General features: G+C 45.3%; 1 long non-coding RNA gene and 1 other non-coding gene across 2 annotated transcripts in view; both read left to right on the forward strand.

Moving 5' to 3' along the window:
- The window catches only part of LOC107969455 (uncharacterized), a 62,267-nt gene extending 43,196 nt beyond the window's left edge, over positions 1–19,071 (forward strand). Inside the window, exon 3 of the long non-coding RNA XR_001711253.3 lies at positions 18,870–19,071. This is a non-coding gene — a long non-coding RNA (uncharacterized LOC107969455). The remainder of the gene's footprint in view (positions 1–18,869) is intronic.
- LOC112206288 (U7 small nuclear RNA) lies at positions 19,010–19,073 on the forward strand. The gene has a single exon (XR_002940522.1). It is a non-coding gene; the product is annotated as a U7 small nuclear RNA (small nuclear RNA).
- Positions 19,074–24,741: the final 5,668 nt, after the last annotated feature.

Below are 24,741 nucleotides of genomic sequence, written 5' to 3' on the forward strand. Positions count from 1 at the left end.
TCTGTCCCTGTCTGTAAATTTAGATAAAGTACTACTTTATAGGGACTTTAAGAAGATTAAATGAAGAAATATTTATGAAGTGCTTGGCACCATGCCAGATACATGGAACCTGCTTAATAAGTAGCAATTTATTTATTTATTATTTATTTATTTATTTTTGAGACAGAGTCTCGCTCTGTCCCCCAGGCTGGAGTGCAGTGGTGCGATCTCGGCTCACTGCAAGCTCTGCCTCCCGGGTTCACACCATCCTCCTGCCTCAGCCTCCCGAGTACCTGGGACTACAGGCGCCCACCATCATGCCCAGCTAATTTTTTTGTATTTTTAGTAGAGATGGGGTTTCACCATGTTAGCCAGGATGGTCTTGATCTCCTGACCTCGAGATCCATCCACCTTGGCCTCCCAAAGTGCTGGGATTACAGGTGTGAGACACCATGCCCGGCCAATTTATTTAAATTAAAAAAAAAAAAAACTTTGTAGAGGCAGGGTCTCACTGTGTTGCCCAGGCTGGTCTCTATCTCCTGGCCTCAAGCAATCCTTCTGTCTCAGCCTTCCCTCCCATAGCTCTGGGATGACTGTTGTGAGCACTGCACCCAGCCCCGGACATGTATTAATATTTAAAAGGATAACAAATCAGGGAGTTTTTTGTATTTTTTTAGACACAGGGTCTTGCTCTGTTTCAGAGAACTGTTGTTCTCGAAAAAAAACCAAAAACCAAAAAATAAAAAGAACTCCCTTATTTGAAAATTTCCAGGGATTTATCCTAATGATGACTTGAAAAATCATTTATGGAGGGATATGATTATTTTTGAAAGAATATACTTTTTTTCTTTTTAAATGAGACTGGGTCTTGCTCTGTTGCCCCAGCTGGAGTGTAGGAGTGTGGTCATAGCTCACTACAGCCTTGAATTCCCCGGCTCAAGCGATCCTCCCACGTCAGCCTGCCAAGTAGCTGAGACTACAGGCACATGTCACCATGCCTGGCTAATATATATATATATATATATATTAATATATTTTCCTATATATATTAATATATATTTTTATGTATTTTCATATATATATATATATATTTTTTTTTTTTTGTAGAGATGGGTGGGTGAGTCTTACTATGTTGCCCAGGCTGGTCTCGAACTCCTGGCCTCAAGTGATCTGCCTGCTTCAGCCTTCCAAAGTGTTGGGATTACAGGCATGAGCTCCTGGCTGAAACACAACACAACACAACACAACACAACACAACACAACAAAACAAAACACTTAATGTACTTCATAATCCCCTTACATATAAGCCAATGAGGTTGTTTCATTTTTTAAATATGTCAGGTATAGAACCCTCACAACTTTACACATCCACAGTAGGTTTCCAACTAGATGGATGGAATTAGTGGGAAGTGTGGTGGATAAACCTCTCAAGGGGTAAGTCAGAGACAGGACTGGTTAGAGGCGGGAGATTTTCAAGCATATTAACCACACACACACACACACACACACACACACACACACAGAGTCACATGACGTCCAATTCAGGAAGATATATTTTCAAACCAAAAATCAGGATAGATAGTACGAGAAATACAAATGGCCCTGGGGAACAATGGAATAGAATCTTTACCACGTGGAACTGCCTTGGACTCTCCATGGCCTCTTGACATTCTCCCCTGGCTGTGACTCCCATGTTTCTGAGTAGATCTTGGGCTTCTGAGGGCCAAATGGTCCCTATGGTTTGGGATCTTGGGCCCATTTCTGTGTGTGTGTGTTTTTTTTTTTTTTTTTCAGACAAGGTATCTCTCTGTCACCCAGCCTGGAGTGCAGAGGCATGGTCTCAGTTCACTCCAACCTCTACCTCCTGGGCTCCAAAGATTCTCCCACCTAAGCCTTCCCACTAGCTGGGACTACAGGCACAAGCCACCACATCTGGCTAATTTTTTTTTTTTTTTTTTTTTTTGTAGAGATGGGGTTTCGCCATGTTGTCCAAGCTGGTCTCGAATTCTTGGGCTCACACCATCTGCCCACACTGGCCTCCCAAGGTGCTGGTAGGTGTTAGCCATGGTGCCCAACCCCATTTCTTACTCTTAGTCTATTCCAGTAGCTTCTTCCTGGTCCTTGGGTAGGTTACCCATTGGGCTCTGTCTACTAAAACAATTACAAGTTAGTTATTTAGTGGGACACATCTAACTCCTCTTCAAATCCCCCAGCTCCTAGTATAGGGTTTGATCCAGAACAAGCAGTCAGTGTTTGTTGAATGAGATTGAATTAGCGTGGGTGAGAATTAGCAATGTTCTCCTACTTCCTGAGCCACCTGGATCAATACCTCCTGGAGTGCCTCAGCCCAGACAACCAGGCTGGCCCTGCAGATGGCCTTAGCCTCCTGTCCCTGTGGGTGCGCGGCTGGCTGCCTTCTTCCCCACGTGGATGCAGGCCTGGCTTTGGGAAGCGTCCAGCCGGGCCCTGCTTGAAGGTCGCGGCTCCACTGGGCACATGTGGATTGCCCTGAAGCAGCATTTTCCCAAGGTTTGGCTGTGCTAATTATTCCTTCCCCTCCTACTGTTAAAACCTTGGACTAGAAAATGAAATCAGGGAGGGGGCATGGAAGGGCAGCTGGGAAGGAAAGGAGTTAATAAGCAGAACAAGGTCACCCATCTGCTGCCGCTTTCCACACTCCCTTATCTGTGACGCCATCCGCTCCAAGGTCCCCTCTTTTCATTAAAACTGTTGAATTACCCAAAATGATAAAATTAACTAAATTTTTACTGGCCTTCTGTCTTAGACATAACAGAGCTCGCTTTGATACTGCAGCTGTCCTGATGGGCTGTGCTTCTCTCCTCCCTGTAGCTCCTAAGAGGAAAAGCAGCGGCCGGTGGAGAGGCTATGGGCCTAATCTGGCTCCCGTCCCCCACCTGGGCAGGCAGACTGTGAGTGTCTGCAAGGGTCTGTTTCCTGGGCAGGTGAGAGACAGGCCTGCCAGCTCATGCTCTCTGACAGGGCTGTGACAATACCTTGTCATTCCACACCTCTGCAGGGGAGAGGGGATGAGATGGCCAGGCTTCCCAAAGCCAGGAAGCCAGAGTGTCTGGAAGATCATGCGGCCTCTGTGAAGCCCCTGCATTGTCCGTGTACCAGGAGGAGAAGCAGAGGAATGTACAGGCAAACCCTGCCCTTGACAGAGGTGCTGGGCTGGAAGGGAAAGAGCATGTTGCCACTGGGTCAGGTAAAATCTAGTTGTTGTGTGATCCTGAGCACTGAAATTCAGTGAGTCTCAATTTCTTCAACGGTGAAATAAGAACAGTAACCACTATGTTGAAGGACTAAAGGAAATAACATATTAGATTCCAGCCCCTGCTTGGCAGATAGTGGGTGCTCAGGTAATGTTTGTTTGACCAATTATTCCTAAACAGACCCACCATATTAATGTAACCACCAAGGCCACAGCAAGAAACCAAAACAAAAAGTAAAAGTAGGGGAAAGGCTGATATTTAAATTCCTTCAGGATACTTTAAAAAACACAAATGAAAGTATTATAAATGCTGTTATGAGTTTTCTACTTTTCAATCTAGTGATACATCTTGGAGATCGTTTTAAATTAGTACCTAGAGATTTGCCTCATTCTTTTAAAAAATTGACTGCATAAGCTGGATGCTGTGGCTCACGCCTGTAATTCCAGCACTTTGAGAAGCTGAGGTGGGTAAATCACTTGAGACCAGGAGTTCAAGACCAGCCTGGCCAAAATGGTGTATTTTTGTCTCTACTGAAAATGCAAAAATTAGCCGGACGTGGTGGCACACACCTGTAATCCCAGCTACTTGGGAGGCTGAGGCACGAGAATCACATGAACCCAGGAGGCAGAGGTTGCAGTGAGCCGAGATCACACCACTGCATTCCAGCCTGGGCAACAGAGTGAGACTCTGTCTCAAAAATAAAAATAAAAATAAAAGACTGCATGACAGTCTATAACCTGGGCATATCAGGCCTCTATTGACCAACAGGTACATATGATATTTTGCTATGTTCAATGTTGACCCCATGAATATCCTTGTACCTACTTCTTGGAGCACCTGAGTCAGTGTACCTATAGCCCTACACCTTTCAATACCTTAATAAACAACTTGGGTAAAAATATGGAAGGCACATTTTTCCGTTTTGCTGAAAGGGAGCACTAGTACAATTGGTGGACAGAGTTCTATGTGTATCTCCATGAGACTATCATTCATATAGTCTCATTTATATACAAATTATATTTATCACTTACATATTGAGTACCTACTGTGTACCAGATACTGTTGCAGGCACTTGGTATCCATCAATGAGCAAAGCCAAGAAAGATACCTGCTTTGTGGAGGTGACAAACTAGCAGGAGAAGACAGCTAATAAATGATAAATAAAGAAATTACATAGCATGTTAGAAAGAGATCAGTGATGTGGAAAATGGGGAAAAGGCAGACAGTGTATAGGGAGTCTAGAGTCTTAGGGCAGGGGATGATCTTGAAGCTCTCCAGGTGTCGTGATATATGTCTGTGATCTAGATTGTGGCATGGATGTCCAGTGATACATTTCAGTTGGATTGAACAGAATTCGAATGAATTAGAAGTTCTTGCTGGGCGCAGTGGCTCACGCCTGTAATCCCAGCACTTTGGGAGGCTAAGGTGGGCGGATCATCTGACGTCAGGAGATTGAGACCAGCCTGGCCAACATGGTGAAACCCCGCCTCTACTAAAAATACAAAAATTGCCAGGTGTGGTGGCGGGAGCCTGTAATCCCAGCTACTCAGGAGGCTGAGGCAGGAGAATCGCTTGAACCCAGGAGGTGGAGGTTGCAGTGAGCAGAGACTGAGTCACTGCACTCCAGCCTGGGCTACAGAGCAAGACTCTGTCTCAAAAAAAAAAAAAGTCCTCTACTTGGCTAGATTTGCAGACCCTCACTCTCTTGACTACCCTCCTCTGAGAAAACTCCAGGATGCCGGCCGGGTGCAGTGGCTCACGCCTATAATCCCAGAACTTTGGGAGGCCGAGGCGGGCAGATGACGAGGTCAGGAGATGGAGACCATCCTGGCTAACATGGTGAAACCCCATCTCTACTAAAAAATACAAAAAATCGGCTGGCCATGGTGGCGGGCACCTGTAGTCCCAGCTACTAGGGAGGCTGAGGCAGGAGAATGGCGTGAACCCGAGAGGCGGAGCTCGCAGTGAGCCGAGATCGCGCCACTGCACTCCAGCCTGGGCGACAGAGTGAGACTCCGTCTCAAAAAAAAAAAAAAAAAAAAAGAAAACTCCAGGATGCCAACATCTCACCTACACAGTAGGATGGAGGAGGCAGTTGCTATTTGTGTGGATGGTGATGTCACCCTGTTGTCACATAGTGAGTTTACAGTTGTCAGAAACCCCTAGGGTAAGTGGGTTGCTTGTTTTTTCAGGAATAGCTGTTAAACCAACTGATCCTTATTCTGTTCTACATAAGCTTGTACTTTTCAACCTCAGTGTAGGGTGTTTGTGAGTTTTTCCCAAAATAGCTATTAGGAGTAGCTATTAAACCAACTGATCCTTATTCTGTTCCACGTAAGCATGTATTTTTCAACCTCAGGGCAGGATGTTTGTGTTTTCCCCCCAATAGTTTCCTTTCTTTAGTTTCACCTGTGTTTTACTCTGTTGAGATGCTGATTCCTAATTCTAAATAATCGGAGTTTGGGGGTCTTCAAGACATTTTTTTCCCAAACTAGGAAGTCAGGACTTTATTCTGAAGGCAATGGGGAGCCACTGAAGGGCTTTAGGCAGGATAATAATAACATATTTTCCTGCTAGAGATATCACCCAAGGAGCAGAGGTGAGGATTAACTTGGCGGCTGCAAGATACCAGGTACGGAGATCATGTTGGACCTCGGAGAGGAGACTTGGGGAAGGCCTCCTGCAAGTCAGCAGCAGTGAGAGCCGAGAGAAGGGGGTGGACAGAGGATACGTGGGGAGTGGAAGGACCGGAGTGTGGAGCTGATGAGGATGCCCCCAGGGGTGACTAGATGAAGCCTTTTACCAAAGTAAAGAAGCTGGGGAGGAAGAGGTGGGTGAGCCTGACTTTGGGTGTGATGGTGGCGAGGAGTGGCTGGGATCCCAGTGAAGCTGTCTCCTGGGGCCTGGGAGACAGGTCTAGCCTGGGACCTTGTGTGGAAGTTATCCACTTACTGAGGGAGCTAGGAAGAGTGCATACATGAAAGAAGGATATGACAGCAGCTTCCAGGTGCTGCCATGTGGAAGAGGACACAGACACACCTGTGTAGCTCTGAGGCCAAAACTAGGATGAAGTGTGAGAGTTGTAAGGATGTGGCTTTCAGGGCAATAACAGAAGAACTTTTCAACAGGACCATTGCAGTCCTATTGCGGGCAGTGGCTGACAACCTCTGGGCACTATGTGGGAAGGATCGTCTACTGAATGGCCAGAGATGACAAGATGGGTTCCTGCCCGCAAGGAGTTCATGATCATTAGGGGATTTCAGAAGGGAAATGACCGTTGACTGAACTGTTCATCACTAGGAGCTCAGAAAAGGGAAAGATTGGCATGAACTAGGAAGGAAAAAAGGATGACCTCCATCTGGATGGGTAAAAAAGAGGAATTCTCTAGATCTCTGGAGCTGGGAAGAAGAGACCAGCAGAAGGCCAGTTTATAGCCTGGTCATGGCAAGCTACCCTCTGCTTCGACCCCTCTAAATGCTTCTCATCTTGCTCAAAGTCAACTCCAAGACCTTTCAGTGGCCTGTAGGCTCCACAGGGCCCGTGTCAGATCTTGTCTCCTACCGCCCTCCCCAAGCCTGCACCATGCCAGCTGCACTTCTTCCTACATCCCCCTCAGCAGGCCAGGCACCCTCCTGCCTCGGGGCCTTTGAAACTAATGCTGGTGCCTGAATGTTCTTCCCAAAGATTTGCACAGGTCTGACTCCCACATGCTTTTTGGATTTCTGCTCAAGTGTTGCCTTCTCATGGGGAGCCCTGATTTCCCTACCTAAACCAGCAACTCCACCACCTTCTCTCTGCTTGATCTTCACAGCGTTCATCACCTTCTTACATATTGCAGTATTTATGTGATTATTGTCTGTCTCCCGCAACTAGAATAGAAGCTCCATGAGGGCAAGGACTTTATCTGTTTTGATCGCTGCTGTATCTCTAGTGCCTGGAACTGTGCCTGGCACAGTGGGGAGAACCCTGTAAATATTTGTTGAATGAATGAACAACCTCATGGTCCATATCGAGGGGTTCTAGAAGATGAGGCTGCATGAGTACCGTTGTCCAACTGTGGAAGTTCTAGTTCTGGCATGGAAGCTTGGACTAATATGGTTCAAAATATGGAGACCTTTTGTTTTTTTCCCTAGAGAGACAAAATGAAAATTATGGCTTAGTAGCAGAAATCCATCAAGAAAAAAATGTAATTTCTCCAAGGGGAGCTGGATTAGACTCTCTTTGGTCTTGGAATAGCAAATGCATTATTTACTTATTTATTTATTTATTTATTTATTTACTTTTGAGACAGAGTCTCTCTCTGTTGCCCAGGCTGGAGTGCCATGGCATGATCTCGGCTCACTGCAACCTCTGCCTCCTGAGTTCAAGCGATTCCTCCCCAGTAGCTGGGATTACAGGCACCCATCATTATGCCTGGCTAATTTTTGTATTTTTGTAGAGACGAGGTTTCACCGTGTTGGCCAGGCTGGTCTCGAACTCCTGACCTCAGATGATCCTCCCACCTCAGCCTCCCAAAGTGCTGGGATTATAGGTGTGAACCTCCATGCCTGTCCTAGTTACAACATTTTCTAAGGGCCTGCTGTTGCTCAAACTCTGCTGAGTTTTGTGGGAGGTCCTAGCATGTAGAGGAGTGGTATAAACCTTAAGGAAATAGTTGGCACAGCACGTGACCCCCACACCCCACACCCGCTCCCGAAGCTCCGGACAACTGTGGACTTTTAATATTGCTTGTTAAAGGAATGAATCAATGAACAAACTTGTGATTTTGTTGGGGAGACAAAGCAAACATGCGTTAAAAGGACTTTATTAACTGACAAGCAACAAATGGAGTGAAAATTAGTACTGTGCTTCAGAGGAATAAGGATGAACTTTGAAATTGTATCTTCAAAGGCAGCAGTGGCTAAGAGCATAAACTCTGAAGCCAGACAGCCTGGGTTTAAATCACAGCTCTCCTGGTATTAGCTGTGTGACCTTGTCCATTTAATCTCTCCTCCTTAGTTTATTTGTCTATAAAATGGGGATAATAACAGTACCTCTCTCATAGGATTCTTATAAAGATTAAAGGAATACAGATGAAGCATTTAACCAGCGCAGCATCTAATAATTGCTGTGCAGTTGCTGACATTTACAACCAGATTTGGGTGGGTTTCAGAGTCTGAACTTTAGACAATTTTGCTACCCTAGCTTTGACACAGCTTCTGGCAAATTCTAGGAGTTCATTAAATAGACACTTTTTCTGCCCTTTGCGAGTTTCAGTTTTCTCATCTGTCAAACAGTCATAACAGGACTGGGGTAGAATTTAAATAAAATTTCTTGCTTCAGTGTATAGCACATGATGTGTGCTAAGTAAATGTGTTTTGAGTGAATGACATGTGTGAATCACTACCTATGGTGAGTTTGGAGTGAGTGAGCCTTCAAGGAATGTAAGTAGGGGAGTGATAGGAGGCGGGTAGGCGTGATTTAGGTGTTTGCTGAGTGACCATTATGAGTCAGATTTTGAAGGAAGAACAGATTACAGGTTGGCTGAAAAAAGAGAAAAAGCATTCTTGGTAGATGAAATAGCATGGAAAATCTCCAAGGAAAGCTGAAAGGAGAATGAAAATAGAGTTAATGAGATGGGAAGACCAGTTTTTGCAACACTTTGTAGATCAGGAGTTTTCCTTTGTACTTACAGCCCCCAGTGAATATTCCTGGACTGTGATTTAGCCTCCTGTCTTAGCTAATTGGATCATAACATGAATCTGTCACCAACATTTGCCATTTAGGATTGGGAGAATGGACCTCTCAAATGGTTAGGGTAATTCCAGTATCACTTCCTAAAGTCTACTTAGAGTTTTCAACAATACTTTTTGGGGTAAGAAAAACCACCTTAAAATTGCGGACAAACTTCTGTGATTCTGGGAATATGTTTTTCTTATTGGTCAAAGTTCCATGAGAAATACCAAATCCAGGATAGGCAAATGAGCCTGTTCCCAGCTGCAGTCATGTTGCCAGGGGAGTCTGAAACACTTTTTAAAGAGCCTCCAAAGTCTTTCAACATGAACACAGGCACTTTGCTGGGAGCTTGAGACCCAATGCTCTGGGGGAATTCCCTCCCGTAGAACGGGATAATGTGAGGAAACTGAAAAAGAAGTGGAAGAACCCGTTTCAGACGGAATCGAACAATGCCCCATTGGCCCCCAGCCCTTATGCTCCTGCCGCAGGATTCTTCACTTTACTCGCAAGATGCTGCTGGGGAAATGGAAGTGATTAGAATATGTCTCCCAACCCATTTCTGTAGTCTCTTGCCTGTGGGTGCTACCACCCTTTGAGAACTGAAAAATGCGTGTGCCCCACCTCCAGGCAGAGCTCCAGGCCTGCACATGCACACTTTGCCTATAATATTTGCAGGTCACAGAACAGGGGCCCATCCCGTGGCCTCAGTTAAAAACCCACACTGCTGAGACAGCTATTTCCTTTATCTTATATTGTTGTTTACATGTTTGTCTGCACAATAGATTGCAAATTTGTTGACAGTGGCACCAGGTCTTAAGTTATTTTGGTATTCTCCCTAGCTTTTTTTTTTTCTTTTTTTTTGACAGGGTCTCACTCTGTTGCCCAGGCTGGAGTGCAGTGGCATAAACATGGCTCACAGCAGCCTCGACCTCCTGGGCTCAAGCGATCCTCCCAAGTAGCTGGGACTACAGGCATGCACCACCATGCCTAGCTAATATTTTCTTTTGTAGAGACAGGATCTCGCTATGTTGCCCAGGCTGGTCTCAAACTCCTGGGCTCAAGTGGTGGTCCCACCTCAGACTCCCAAAGTGCTGGGATTACAGGCGTGAGCCACTGGGCCTGGCCTTTCCCTAGCATTGATACAGTTTCTGGCAAATTCTAGAAGCTCATTACATATTTGTTGATGTGAATCCCCACCTTAGTGACCGGTGCAACTGCTTTCTTTTTAGTGTAATGAAACTGAACTTTTTCTCCAAATGGAATTAGTAAATCTCAAAGAGAGAAGAATCCGGGTCTGCAGCCCAAACCCGCATGCCTTTGGGGGAACACGCACAACAAGAATGCTTTATGCCTTGGCTTTTCCAGACACAGGCTCAACACGAGGAAACAGCAAGCACAGGGGAATTATAACAGGGTGATCTTGAGTTTTTTTTTTTTCTTTTGCCCCAACCCTGATCTGTGGCACTTGAACAATCCTGGTTTCCGGAGAACAGACTACTGTAATGATAATCCAGGAAGTAAACTGCCTTTTGAAAAGCAAGGAAGAAACCAATGGACTAAGTATTTATTTATATTTAATGCTCCAGGGCTTCTGTTTCCAGCTTTGAAGAGTTCCTGGCAAACGCTTTGTGAAGTCATTAATCTTTGGGGCAAATCTAAATGTCTTGCACAGCTGGGTGCGGTGGCTCACGCCTGTAATCCCAGCCCTTTGGGAGGCAGAGGCAGGCGGATCACTTCAGTCTAGGAGTTTGCAACCAGCCTGGGCAACATAGTGAGACCCTGTCTCTGTAAAAATGAATAATAAAAAAAGAAATCTGAAATAATCCTCTTTCTCGCAGATAATCATGCTTTCCGCATTTCACATGCACACACACACATAAACGAAAAGGTGTTATTCTATGCATATTAGTAGCCTGTTTTCCTCACTCTAATAATATTTCATTCATTATGGATCAGTAAATACGTACCAGGAGCATTGTTTTGAATGGCTGTATATAGTATTCCATTGTGATTGTACCAAAATCTGTTTAACCAATTGCCCTATTTGGTAATTTAATAGCTGTATTGGTTTGCTAGGGCTGCCATAACAAAATACCACAGATAGGGTGACTTAAATTAACAGAAATTTATTTCCTCACAGTCCGGATGCTGGAAGTCCAAGATTAAGGTGTCAGCAGATTTCATTTCTCCCGAGGCCTGTCTCCTGGGCGTACAGATGGCTGTCTTCTCCTGTGTCCTCACATGGTCTTCCCTCTGTGCCTGTCTGCGTCCTAATTTCTTCTTATAAGGACATCAGTCATATTGGATTGAGTCCACTTTAATGCCCTCATTTTGACTGAATTACCTTTTTTTTTTTTTTTTTGAGATGGAGTCTTACTTTGTTTCCCAGGCTCAATCTTGGCTCACTACAACCTCCGCCTCCCAGGTTCAAGGGATTCTCCTACCTCAGCCTCCCAAGTAGCTGGGATTACAGGTGCCTGACACCACGCCTGGCTAATTTTTGTAGTAGAGAAATGGGTTTCATCATGTTGGCCAGGCTGGTCTTGAACTCCTGACCTCAGGTGATGCACCCGCCTTGGTCTCCCAAAGTGCTGGGATAACAGGCATGAGCCACTGCGACCAGCCTGAATTACCTCTTTAATCACCTTGTCTTCAAATATAGTCACATTCTGAGGTACTGGGGACAAGGCTTCAATATATGAGTTTTTTGGGCAGGGGACATAATTCAACCCATAACAATAGCCGATATTTCTTAAAGCCTTACTATGGGCCAGGAACTGTGCTGATTGCTTTACATAAAGCATCTCATTTAACTCCTTAACAAACCTAGGATGTAGGTACTATTATTGTTTCCATTTCACAGATAACAAAACTGGCACAGAGAGGTGTGGTGACTTACCTCAAGGGCACACAGCAAGTAAGTGGTAGAGCTGGATCCAAACCAGGCAGTCTAGCTTGAGTCTGTGCATTTAGGCACTTTTTTGCCATTATAAGTCACAGTCTTTACTATATTTACTATTATTTCCTACGCACTTGCTAGTTCCCTAAAATAAAGTTAAATTTCTGGGTGAGGCCAAGCATGGTGGCTCACACCTGTAATCCCAGCACTTTGGGAGGCCGAGGTGGGTGAATCACTTGAGGTCAGGAGTTTGAGACCAGCCTGGGCAACATTGTGAAACGCCGTCCTTACTGAAAATACAGAAAATAAGCCGAGCATGGTGTTGTGTGCCTGTAGTCCCAGCTACTCGGGAGGCTGAGGCAGGAGAATTGCTTGAACCTGGGAAGTGGAGGCTGCAGTGAGCCAACATTGCACCACTGCACTCCAGCTTGGGCAACAGAGCAAGACTCTATTAAAAAAAAATTCTGGGTAAGTATATTTGAGCATTTTTAGTGTTTTTCATACAAATTACCCACCCACCAGAGCCTATACCCATTTACATCTCCAACAGCAGTGCACGAGGGGCTGTTGGATGCAAAGCCTCTGTGGGGTGTGTGTTGAGTGTGTGTGTGTGTGTGAGATAAAATGATTGAGGTGAGGCACACACCTAAGAAGAATGAACTCTAATTAGGGTTGTGTGGAGTTCATCTCTTAGACTTCCATTCTCACTTTGTCCATCCTGTCATGCAAGGAAGAGCATAAAGCTGACTGATCCAAATGATGGAGCCAGTTTGGTGAACAATGTATATAAACACTTTATCTTAGAACTGAAAAGAGAAATCCCATAAAAGTGATTTTCTTTTGGTGTGTTATTTTTCTTAAGACAGGTTTATTGAGATATAATTTACTTTACATAAAGTTAATCGGTTTTTGTTGAAGAACCATCTTCTCCAGTGTCTTCACACTGGTCCTCTCAATTCAACAACAACAACAACAACAGGAGAAGGCTAGGCGTGGTGGCTCATGCCTGTAATCCCAGCACTTTGGGAGGCTGAGGTGGGCAGATCACATGAGGTCAGGGGTTCAAGACCAGCCTGGCCAACATGGTGAAACCCTGTCTCTACTAAAAATACAAAAATTAGCCAGGGGTGGTGGTGCACGCCTGTAGTCTCAGCTACTTGGGAGGCTGAGGCATGACAATCATTCCAACCTGGGAGGCGGAGGTTGCAGTGAGCCAAGATCACACGACTGCACTCCAGTTTGAGTGACACAGTGAGACGCTGTTTAAAAAAAAAAAAAAATGTGGCCGGGTGCGGTGGCTCATGCCTGTAATCCCAGCACTTTGGGAGGCCGAGGCGGGCAGATTACCTGAGGTCAAGAGTTAAAGACCAGCCTGGCCAACATGATGAAACCCTGTCTCTACTAAAAATATAAAAATTAGCTGGGTATGGTGGCACACGCCTGTAATTCCAGCTACTTGGGAGACTGGAGGCAGGAGAATCACTTGAATCTGGGAGGTGGAGGTTGCAGTGAGCTGAGATATATAAGCCAGTATCACGCCACTGCACTCCTGCCTGGGCGACAGAGCCAAACTCTGTCTCAAAAAAATAATAAATAAAAATAAAAAACGGGAGAATATTTAATCCATTCCAAAACACACATCAGGAAATGAAGGGAACCATAGGAAGATCCTCCACCTATAACAAACAGAGCGAGGTTACTGGCTTTCTGCTTGCTCCTGGCATCCAGAGGTGTGATATTTGGAAGAAATTCTGTATCCTTCAGCTACTCCCCGATATTCAGACATAAGTTACACACATCTGGAGAAGAGTTCTGCCGTGTTGAAGCTAGAAGTGTGCTCGATGGGAAAGAGAAAGGAGCATCAATCTGCAAAAAACTGATCAACAACAACAAAAAAAAAACAAAAGAAAAAGAAAATAACAAACGATTTTTCAAAGTGGCTGGGCCATTTTGCATTCCCACCATTGATGCATGAGAGTTCCAGTGCTTTGCATTCTCACCAGCACTCGATATTGACAGGGTTGATTTTCTTTTCTTTCTTTGGTTTAGTTGTAGAAACCAAACCACTGCACATATAAGTGTGCAGTGACTACTGACTACTGATGCTGAACATCTTTTAATGTGCTTATTTGACATCCATATCTTTTCCTTGGTGAAATGTCTATTCAAATATTTACCTATTTTTAATTGAGTTGTTTGTTTTCTTATCATTAAGTGTGAAAATTCTTTTTTTTTTTTTTTTTTTGAGACGGAGTCTTGCTCTGTCCCTCAGGCTGGAGTGCAGTGGCGCGATCTCGGCTCACTGCAACCTCCGCTTCCCGGGTTCAAGCCATTCTCCTGCCTCAGCCTCCCAAGTAGCTGGGATTACAGGCACTTGCCACCACGCCTGGCTAAGTTTTATATTTTTAGTAGAGACAGGGTTTCACCACGTTGGCCAGGCTGGTCTTGAACTCCTGACCTCAAGTGATCCACCGACCTCAGCCTCCCAAAGTGCTGGGATTACAGGTGTGAGCCACCTCACTGGCCAGATTTATTTTCTTTTTGTTCATTTTTTACTTTCTAATTTCTAAGTGTGAGAATTCTTTATAGATTTTGGATATTATCCTTTATCAGGTAAACTTTTACCAATACTTTATCCCAGTCTATGACTTGACTTTTTATTTTCTTAAGTGCATCTTCAGGAGAGCAAATGTTTTCAATTTTGGTAAAGTTCAATTTATGAACTTTAAAAAATATGGCTGGGCATGGTGGCTTATGTCTGTAATCCCAGCACTTTGGAAAGCTGAGGCAGGAGGATTGCTTGAGCCTAGGAGTTTGAGACCAACCTAGGTAACATAATGAGGCCCCATATTTCAAAAAAAAAAAAAAGTATTAGCCAGATATGGTGGCTCACATCTGTAGTCCCAGCTACTTGGGAGGCTGAGGTAAGAGAATTGTGTGAGCCTGGGAGACTGAGGCTGCAGTGAGTTGTGACTGCGCCACTGCACTCTAGAACCTGGATGACAGAGTGAGACCCTGTCTAAAAAAAAAATGGTTTGTGCTTTTTGTGCTCTATCTTAGAATTTTTTGCCTATCCCAAGATCACAGAGATTTTCCCCAGTGTTTCATTTTTGAAATTTTGTAGTTTTAAGACTTACATTTAGGTTTGTGACTCTTTCCAAGTTAATTGTTTTATGATGTAAGGTATAAGTCAAGGTTAATTTTATTTTATTTCTTGGCATAGGAATATTCAGTTGTTCTAATACCGTTACTTGGAACATAAAGGCATCTTAAAACTTCCAATACTTTTCTTTTTTTTTTTTTTGAGACGGAGTCTCAGTCTGTCACCCAGGCTGGAGTGCAGTGGCGCGATCTCGGCTCACTGAAAGCTCTGCTCCCGGGTTCACGCCATTCTCCTGCCTCAGCCTCCCGAGTAGCTGGGACTACAGGCGCCCCCCACCACGCCTGGCTAATTTTTTGTATTTTTAGTAGAGACGGGGTTTCACCGTGTTAGCCAGGAGGGGATGAGGCGCGGAGGGGGCTGCTGAGAGGCTCTGGCTCCGTAGAAGTTGTCATGAGAGCCCACCCCTATTCCTCGTCTAAATGGTGCCCACTGCGGGCTGCTGAGAGGAACAACCCCCACCAAGCCCGGGTCTCATGGTTTGGCTCTTTAAAGATGGTGCCTGAGCAGGAGCTGACTTTGAGATTCAGCGATACCATCAGGGCTGAGTGAGCACTGCTTTGGTGAGTTATCTTCAGTCCCACTTTGGGGGCCTTGGAACAAGCATTTGCAGCTCTTTCTGGTGAAAGATATGGCTGAAGCTTTTGGTGGGCCTGGGACCCTTTCTTATGTGTTGGAAACCTCAGGACTAGGCATTCCCCATTCTAGCTTGCAAATAGCTCCTAGATTTGCTTTCTGTCCCCTCCTGGCACCCGTTTGGTTCAGAATGTCAACATCTATGATAAAGCTAGATCTAGATAAAGTTTGTCCAACCTGCAGCCTGAGGGCCACATGCAGCTCAGGACAGTTTTGAATGCGGCCCAACACAAATTCACAAACTTTCTTAAAACATTATAAATTAGCCAGGCATGGTGGCATGCGCCTGTAATCCCAGCTACTTGGGAGGCTGAGGCATGAGAATCACTTGAACTGGGAAGTGGAGGTTGCAGTGAGCCAAGATCTCACCACTGCATTCCAGCCTAGGTGACAGAGACTCCATCTCAAAAAAAGACGGAGAGAGAGAGATTATTTTGTGATTTTTTTTTAAAGCTTATCAACTATCTCTAGTGTTAGTGTATTTTATGTGTGACCCAAGACAATTCTTCTTCCACTGTGACCCAGGGAAGCCAAAAGATTGGACACCCCAGATCTAGATGTTTGAAATGTCCTTTTGGCTGGTCTACTATTTCCCAAATCTTCTTTAACTAAGCTATCATCAGCACAGCTGCCAAATAGATCTTTCCAGAATGCGGTTTTGATAATGTCACTCCTCAGCTTCAAAACTCTTTAGTGGCTCAACATTACCTTCTAGATAAAGATCAGACTTTCCGACTTGGCACCAGGTCCCTGTGTTGGCTTGGGCCACATGCCCCTTTGCCCTTTGTACTTTAGCAATAAAGAGCTCTTATTTTATGTCCGGCTTTTTCTCCTATATGATGGCAATCTCATTGAAACAATTTGTTTACACACCTGCCTTCCTTGCTAGACTATGAAGCACTTGAGGGCAGGAACTCTGTTTAGCTTGTTGCAGCCTTTCACACAGGGCCTGGCATGAAGTCCGTACAGTCATTCATTTCATAAGCACAAAGATAGATGGGAATATCTCCCATCACGTGCCCACATTCTTGCATATATTAAAATGTCATGTTCCTTTGTCGGAATCTCTTAGTAATTTTAAACTGGAGATCAGGAGTACCACATTTTAGGACAATACTGAATGCTGACCACTTGGTAGTTGCTTTCCAAAGTGAAGAATGACTGTAAATTAAAATGCTGGCATCTGGCCAGGCGCGGTAGCTCATGCCTGTAATCCCACACTTTGGGAGGATGAGGTGGGTGGATCACCTGAGGTCGTGAGTTTGAGACCAGCCTGGCCAACATGGTGAAACCCTGTCTTTACTAAAAATACAAAAATTAGCCAGGTGTGGTGGTGCACACCTGTAATCCTAGCTACTTGGGAGGCTAAGGCATGAGAATCTCTTGAACCCGGGAGGTGGAGGTTGCAGTGAACCTAGATGGCACCACTGCACTCCAGCCTGGGCAACAGTGCAAGTCTCCATTTCAAGAAAGCAAGACAAAAGAAAACCAAAAAAATGCCGGCATCTGAAACACTTACATGAAAGTAATCCTGTTTCATGCTCAGTTGTCCATTTTGCTCTTGGAACATGAGATAGATCAAGTGACAAGGCTTTGAGGGGTCGTTTAGGCTGCTGTGAGAGGAGGATGAAGAGACCGGCAGTGAGAGAGAAGCCTGTCCAAAACAGAATTCATGGTTTTGCCACCAACTTCTTGACCCACCCACAGGCCTCTTGTCAGTTAATGGCATCACAGGAAGGCCAGTCTCCTCTCGGCTTTCTCCCCTCACACCCTGTGTGCCAGCCCCTCAGAACTTTCCTGAGTTCATGAGAACACCCTGGACACCATCATATGTCCCTGCTTTGGTATGGATCAACAATGTTCTTCCATTGACCCTTGATTTGGTGGGTTCTGCATTCCTCTTTACTGTGTGTGTACACACGTGCATATGTGTGTACATGTCTGCGTGTGTGCATATCTGTGTTTTTACCCTCCTTGATCCTGATCAACTGCCTCCTCATCCATGGAGTTTTCTCACCTCCTCCAGGAAGAATCAGTCCCTTGTTACTATACCTTGTTGAGACAGTTCACATGCTGATTATTTGTCTTTGTATGAACTGTGGGTCCCCATCACATAGGGGCTGTGTTTACTTTTTCCTGAAAGGTGCCCCCCACCCTAGCACAGTGCTTGGCACAGAGTATGCCTTAATCACTACATAAATGTTAGTGTTAAAGCCACTCGCTCACTCACTTACTCTGCTCTTTCATTCGATCAGCCACTACCAGGTGGCTGGTATCCATTTTTCCTAACCTCCCTCCCCATCCAGTGAAAGGACTTTGCAAACAGAAACCCTTTCTTTTCTTTCTTTTTAATTTTTTTTTTTGAGACGGAGTCTTGCTCTGTTGCCCAAGCTGGATTGCAGTGGCTGCGATCTTGGCTCACTGCAAGCTCTGCCTCCCGGGTTCATGCCATTCTCCTGCCTCAGCCTCCCAAGTAGCTGGGACTACAGGTGCCCACCACCACGCCCGGCTAATTGTTCTGTATTTTTAGTAGAGATGGGATTTCACAGTATTAGCCAGGATGGTCTCGATCTCTTGACCTCATGATCCGCCCGCCTCAGCCTCCCAGAATGCTGGGATTACAGGCCTGAGCCACCGTGCCTGTCTCTTTTTAATTTTTTTTAAGGTGGAGTCTCACTGTCACCCAGGCTGCAGGGCGGTGGCACAATCTCAGCTCACTGCAACCTCCGCCTCCTGGGTTCAAATGTTTCTCCTGCCTCAGCCTCCTGAGTAATTGGGATTACAGGCACACGCCACCATACTTGGCTAATTTTTTGTATTTTTAGTAGAGAGGGGGTTTCACCATTTTGGCCAGGCTAGTCTGGAACTCCTAACCTCAAGTGATCCTCCCGCCTTGGCTCCCCAAAGTGCTGGGATTACAGGCGTGAACCACCGTGCCTGGTCAACAAACGGAAACCCTTTCTGAGGTCTGTGCCAGGCCTAAAGTGTTATCTCTCCTTGCTTGCCATCAACCCCTACGTTCCTTCCTGAACAAAGTTATTTCTTTTTCCCTCTTTCCTTCTTTAGAACAATGCCTCTGTCTATCTTTCTATTTGGATTACCCCTGTATAAAAACCAGGTGTGCTCTGAGGGTGGTCTTTTGGAGAAGGATAATCAAAACTCTCCAAGATGAGCCTACTGATGATGTCCAAGACTATGGTCTCCATATTAAGAAAAAGTCTCACTGGTTCTATCTTTTATTCTGCAGTAGCATCTCTTCCTCAAAGATGAGCCAGCCGTCATTTGAAGAGGAGGAAAGACTGGATTGGGGAAGAATCTGGGGCAAAATGAAGCCAAATTGAGAACGAGGAGGAAAGAAGATGCTAAGGCCGCAGATAAGCAGGTCTTGAGTGTTACAGCTCTTTTCGAATTTGTCTAGCATGCTTTCTGCTTTTTACTGGAAAGTGCCCCCCCTCCAAAAAAAAAAAAACGAATAAATAAAAAAGAAAGATTTAAAAAATAAAAGAGAAAGAAGGGCCTGGGAATTGTGGCTGCTCAGAGGACACCCAGCTCTGAGTTCAGTAGACTCTGATGAAGTGCCGCTTCTGCTTATGGTTGTCCCTTCCCATCTATCCTGGTTCTGTTTATCCTGTCTCATATCTCTCAGGATAGTCAGGGCAGCTTCCCCTGTTCTCTTGCCACGGGCTCCAACATCCTGCCTGTCACACGTTCTATCTTTTGCTTCTTCAAAATATCTCTAAGATTGACTCTTCCTTTCCTCTCTCCATCAAGTTCCATCTCCCGGGCTGATCCTGCTCCTCTGCGATAGATTCTGCAGATGGTCCTGTGTGGCCCAGTCTTCCAAATGCACCTCTTCAGGGATGCCCATCCTCAGTTAGAGAAACGTGAGTGACCTCGAGGCCCTGCAGGGGGTTCTTCCTTCTGACTCGGCATACTTATTTCTCACTGCACCTGAAAGGAAACCCCTCAATGCAGTTTTTGGAGCTGTCTCCAGTCCCCAGTCTCTTCCTGACCCTGCATTCCTGCACTGGCTGAGATAAACCTTTCTCCTCCTCACTTAATCTGCCACTTAATCTGCATCCTGCCATCCATGAAAATACTCCAACCCAGGCTGAAGTCTCCTTCTTCGCTTGCATATTAAATGAGCCTGCCATTGCTGGGCATGTCTCTATCCTCTTGCTGGTGAAAATGGTGTTGCTTTCAGCCAAAAGCCTTTGAAAACTTCACAGAGCCATGTCATCTGTCACATACATTGCAAAGAGCAAAACTGGTCAAAGTTAAAGCAAATTTAGTCGTTTAGCATAGGGTTGTTTTTGAATGATCCCAGGGATGTTAGTTTTGTCCCCCCACCTCCCAATTTGCTACTGCTGCTGGGGTGTCTGTGAGCCTCTCACAGCGTGTTATTTAGGGCTGGACTCAGGGGCGGGGGGAGACGCTCACTACACACACGCTAATTGACTTATTGAGTTAGTCATTTGGTCTTTGACAAACATTTATTTACTGCCTACAGAGAAGGCTCAAGTCGATTTTTACTTATCTTCCCAAATGGCACCAAAATTCAACAAGAGCCACCCAACACCTAGGAAAGGACTTTGACCAATGAAAGCAACTTGAGAACAGGTTTTGCTGCCTTCAGCTCACCTTGAGCAGGGGCCAAGCTCAGTGCGTTGGGAAGAGGCACAGAGAGCTCACTTGCTGCATGCTGTTTGTTCAGAAATAGCCTTCCTGAAGCATGAGTCTATTGGTGAGAACTCAGCCTTACAAAGTCAATACAAGGCTTCTGGCTGATGCTCCAGGACACTGGGCTGCTGATGCCTTCCACGCAGATCCAGAACTTCTTGTCCTCTGGGTTCACAATTTCACAGCACAGGGAGTCAGTCCTGGCTTGGCCTCTCCCTCTCACAGACCTGTGGTCAGGGTTTGTGGCCAACTGTAGGGCTTCCTTAAGGGAAGGGGTTTGTAAACCCATTTCTCTAAGTGACCTCCTTGAACTGCAGCCTTCGGGCTGGTTCTCACCTCTCTGCATGGCTGTAGCTCTCTGGGGCTGAACATTCCAGTAGCCAAGTGGACAAGTAGACTCTGAGAGGTGGCTATTGAGGCAGAGTAAGGGACTAGTGGGAATCTCTATTGGCAACAGAAATGCAAACGTACCTTCAGGTCAGGTTTAAAGGCCTAGTCAATGATTACATATTTTTATTATTTACCTAGTAAAAATTCCCGTGAGAGGGAGAGAGAGAAAGAGAGAAAGAGAGAGACAGGTGCTTGATTCTCCACCTCCAAATTTTAGGATCTGTTCAGAGCTTTTGTGGCCATGTGGGTACATCTGTGATCTCTGGCTTCTGGGCTGGGCTCACTCAGAGCAGGGCAATCCAATGGTAGGCCTAAGACTTGTAGACCTTAGCCTGGGAGAGGTTCTGCTTGAAGCAGAAAATGTGGAGCCACAGAGAGGTTGCAGCTCAACAAGGTAATTCTCCCAGTCTCCAGATGACAAAGGTTGCATTTACACCTGGCCAGGAGGTTTAATCATCTACCTTTTCCAAACACAGCAGGCTAACAACCGGCTGGGCCGAAAATCATAAATTAAAAAAAAAAATCACCAATAAGAGACAGTACAATGGGAAGGAGGAGAAAAGTGGCTCAGTGTCCTTGCTCTAGAGGAGGAACCCCTAGGTTTAACCCCTAGTGGGACCCCTGGGTGGGGAGCCATGAGTGAGGGTCCCGCGTGGGAGCCTTTGATGAGAGACTGAGCCAGTGTTCCCCACGCCAGCATGAACAGCACAGTTGCCACAAATCCCATGAAAAAATGGCCCCCTGTGGGCCAGGTTGTCTGTCTCAACATGGCTGTGGAGAAAGAAGTCTCTGCCATTAAGATCTTCCCCTGGGGGCTTGCAGGGAGGACTGTGCCATGTTACCGGTTCTTTTATGTCTTTGCTTTCTTGTTAGAGAGGAGGCTGTCTTTTTGTCACCAAATCAGGCAGACTGGCATAGCAATTACATGCTTCCACCTCATGTCAGACAACCTAGGTTCAAATCTCAGCTCCATCATTCACCTGTGGCTTCGGGCAAACAGCCTCAGCTCTCCAAGCCTTGGCTTCCCCATTTATATAATGGGGATGGTAATAGTACTTGCCTTATAGAATATTGTAGGGGTTAAATGACATAAAGTGTCATTATTATTATTTCATGGAAAAATGCAATTCAGGGGACTCAGAGATAGCTTTAGCTGTGGGTTGATGGTGTCTGGGTTCGATGCATTTTAACCAGAATGATGACAGATTTATGTGTAGCAGAGACTTGGGGACGCTGGTGTCCACAGGACGGTGGTTACACATTAATTTTTCACATATGAATCTGATCACACCAAGAAAGCCACAGAACTCCATCAATGAATAGGATCTTCATAATAAAGTTTTTATGGCAGAGGCAAGATCAATCCTTTAGGTAATTAGCAATAAATAGTATTGGATGTCTATACACAAGACACTCTGGTCAGTGCAGGGGACCTAGCAGAATTGGATCCAGGCTCTCCTCTCTCAATAAATTTACCATCTTGATAGGGGGACAAGACATACATGTAATTAGATAGATAGCAACTCAAGATAACATATGTCAAATGCCAAATGAGTTGTATTGTAGAGCAAATGTATTTGTGTCTTATCTCTTCCACTCACTCCCTGAAGACAGAAACCACATCTGTCTTGCTCATGATATGTCCTCTGCGCACATCTGCATTATTGCCGAGGCTTCCTGAATACTTACTTTGGCCCAGGCACTGTTCTCATTGCTTCATAGGCATTAGCTCTTTTAAGCTTATCACATAGACTATGATGTAGATACTGTCATCAGCCCATTTTCAGGATGGGAAAAGTGGGTGAGAGAAATGCAAAAACTTGCTCAAAGGCACATGGGAACACCTGTTACCACTCTGCAGTGTCCATTGCACATACTAGTAACTTTCCCCAGCTGCCCCCTCCAGTGCCTAGTGCTGTATCTGGCACAAGGGATGGGGAAATTCATTTCTGGGGAGCCCGCCAATGTTCCAGATGCTGCTAGGCACTTAACGTGGGCCTTCTCACTTCATCTTTACAAACTCCATTGAGGTAGGGACCACGATGTTCATATGAAGGAGGAAGGGGGTTCTGAGAGGCCAAGGATGTATGCAGGGTACAGGCTGGCAAAAAATGCTTCCTGAGCCAGGCACGGTGGCTCATACCTCTAATCCTAGCACTTTGGGAGGTGGGAGGATCACTTGAGTCCAGGAGTTCGAGACCAGCCTGGCCAACATGGCAAAACCCTGTGTCTACTAAAAATACAAAAAATTAGCTGGGTGCAGTGGCATATGACTGTAATCCCAGCTACTTGAGAGGCTGAGGCAGAGAATCGCTTAAACCCAGGAGGTGGAGGTTGCAGTGAGCTGAGACTGCGCCACTGCACTCCAGCCTGGGCGATGGAGTGAGACTCTGTCTCACACACACACACAAAAAGCTTCCTGAATGATTTACAAACCAATAGACTGACTTGAACTGGGACAAGTTTGGAGCTCAGAGGACTGGGGTGGTGAAGGAAGTCTTTTCCAAGAAGCAGTGTGTCCACTGGATTATGAAGGGATTGAATTTGGGTAAGCAGGAAATGCAGGAGAGAGATGGAACTGGAGTGGGAAGGCTGCACAGGAGCCTTGGCAGTGAGCTCATGCCAGCAGGCTGGCTGGAGTAAATGATATGTGCAAACAGGCTGGAACAGTGAGAATGGTAGATCAGGGACAGATTATAAGAGGACTTGAGTGCCAAGCAAAGGAGGAGAGACCCTGAAGGAACAGAATCCACAGAAATAAGCTGGCCGTGTCTTGAATGCTTAATGTTTCTGGATCTTTAACTGGGTCCAAACATTTGATAAGCCTGGCATGGCCTTTAATTTCTTCATGCTACAATTATATTGAATTACATAACATATTTCATCAAGGCCACTGGAAAATTACACAAAACGTTTGTTCCATACAGCATGGGAAAGTTTAAACGTCTTGAAGGAAAATGCCAATGTCCTTCTTTTCCTGTACTTTTGAGTTAAAGGGACATTCTGAGGTCGTACTGCCTCATTGTTGAGGAAATGGAGCAGGCAGTGAGGACCAAGGCATAAACCTTGCTGTAACCTACCAGGAGAGCTTAGTGCTGCTCCCAACTGTTCATTTCAGTGCCAGGTGCCCTGAGGTGCCAGATCCACAGCTATCTGTATCACCGCCACCAGTTTGGGTTTCTGGCTGTGTGTGTGACCTTTGACACAGCTCCTTACCACTCTGATTTTTGTTTTTCCACCTGTGGAAAAGAGGATCATAATGGTTCCACTTCCTTTGCTTACCTGGCTATGGTGATGAACGTGCTGGTGTTTGCTGAAGGCCAATGGGAACCTAGACATCACATAAGCACCTGTGCTCTGACTCTGGGTAGCACCCAGATGGTGGTGGCGGTTCTCTATTTGCTCTCATTACAAAGACAGAATCTCATTCAATGCCCAGTTCCTTTACTTTGTCCCATTATAGTGAAGCCAGGATTATGGACGGAGGTCGGGGGATGATGGCAGTGTGGTAGAGAAAATAAAGACACCAAGATGGTTGTTTGTTTTTCATTGGTGTTTCATATTTTGTTAGCTGTGATTTCTGGACATTGGAAAGTTGTAAAGAGTTATCTTCCGTATCTTGCAAGTTATACTTCAATTATAAGTATACAGTGGCTTACACCTGTAATCCCAGCGCTTTGGGAGGCTGATGAGGGAGGATTGCATCAGCCCAAGAGTTTGAGTTCAGCCTTGGCAACATAGTGAGACCCCATTTCATGAGGGGAGAAATAGGTATATATATATACACATATACATATAAATACACATAAACTTTGCCGAAGTTGAAGGTTGGAAGATGAAAGAACTGGTATTTAGTGCTCTAATTTAGAATATAGTTCTTTTAGTACGTAACTCTTCTTTTTTCATTCATTTTGGGAAAAGACGCTGGCCTTTTTTTTTTTCAAGGAGAAAGACAAAAATAGTTCCTTAAACTACCAGAAAGTATTTGTTAAAAGGTCCTTTGAAGCTATTGTAGAATCTTCTGTCATTGGTTCTAAGCCTCAAAGAAG

The sequence above is a fragment of the Pan troglodytes genome, chromosome 17 (genome assembly GCF_028858775.2).
Source record: "Pan troglodytes isolate AG18354 chromosome 17, NHGRI_mPanTro3-v2.0_pri, whole genome shotgun sequence".
Classification (NCBI taxonomy): Eukaryota; Metazoa; Chordata; class Mammalia; order Primates; family Hominidae; genus Pan; species Pan troglodytes.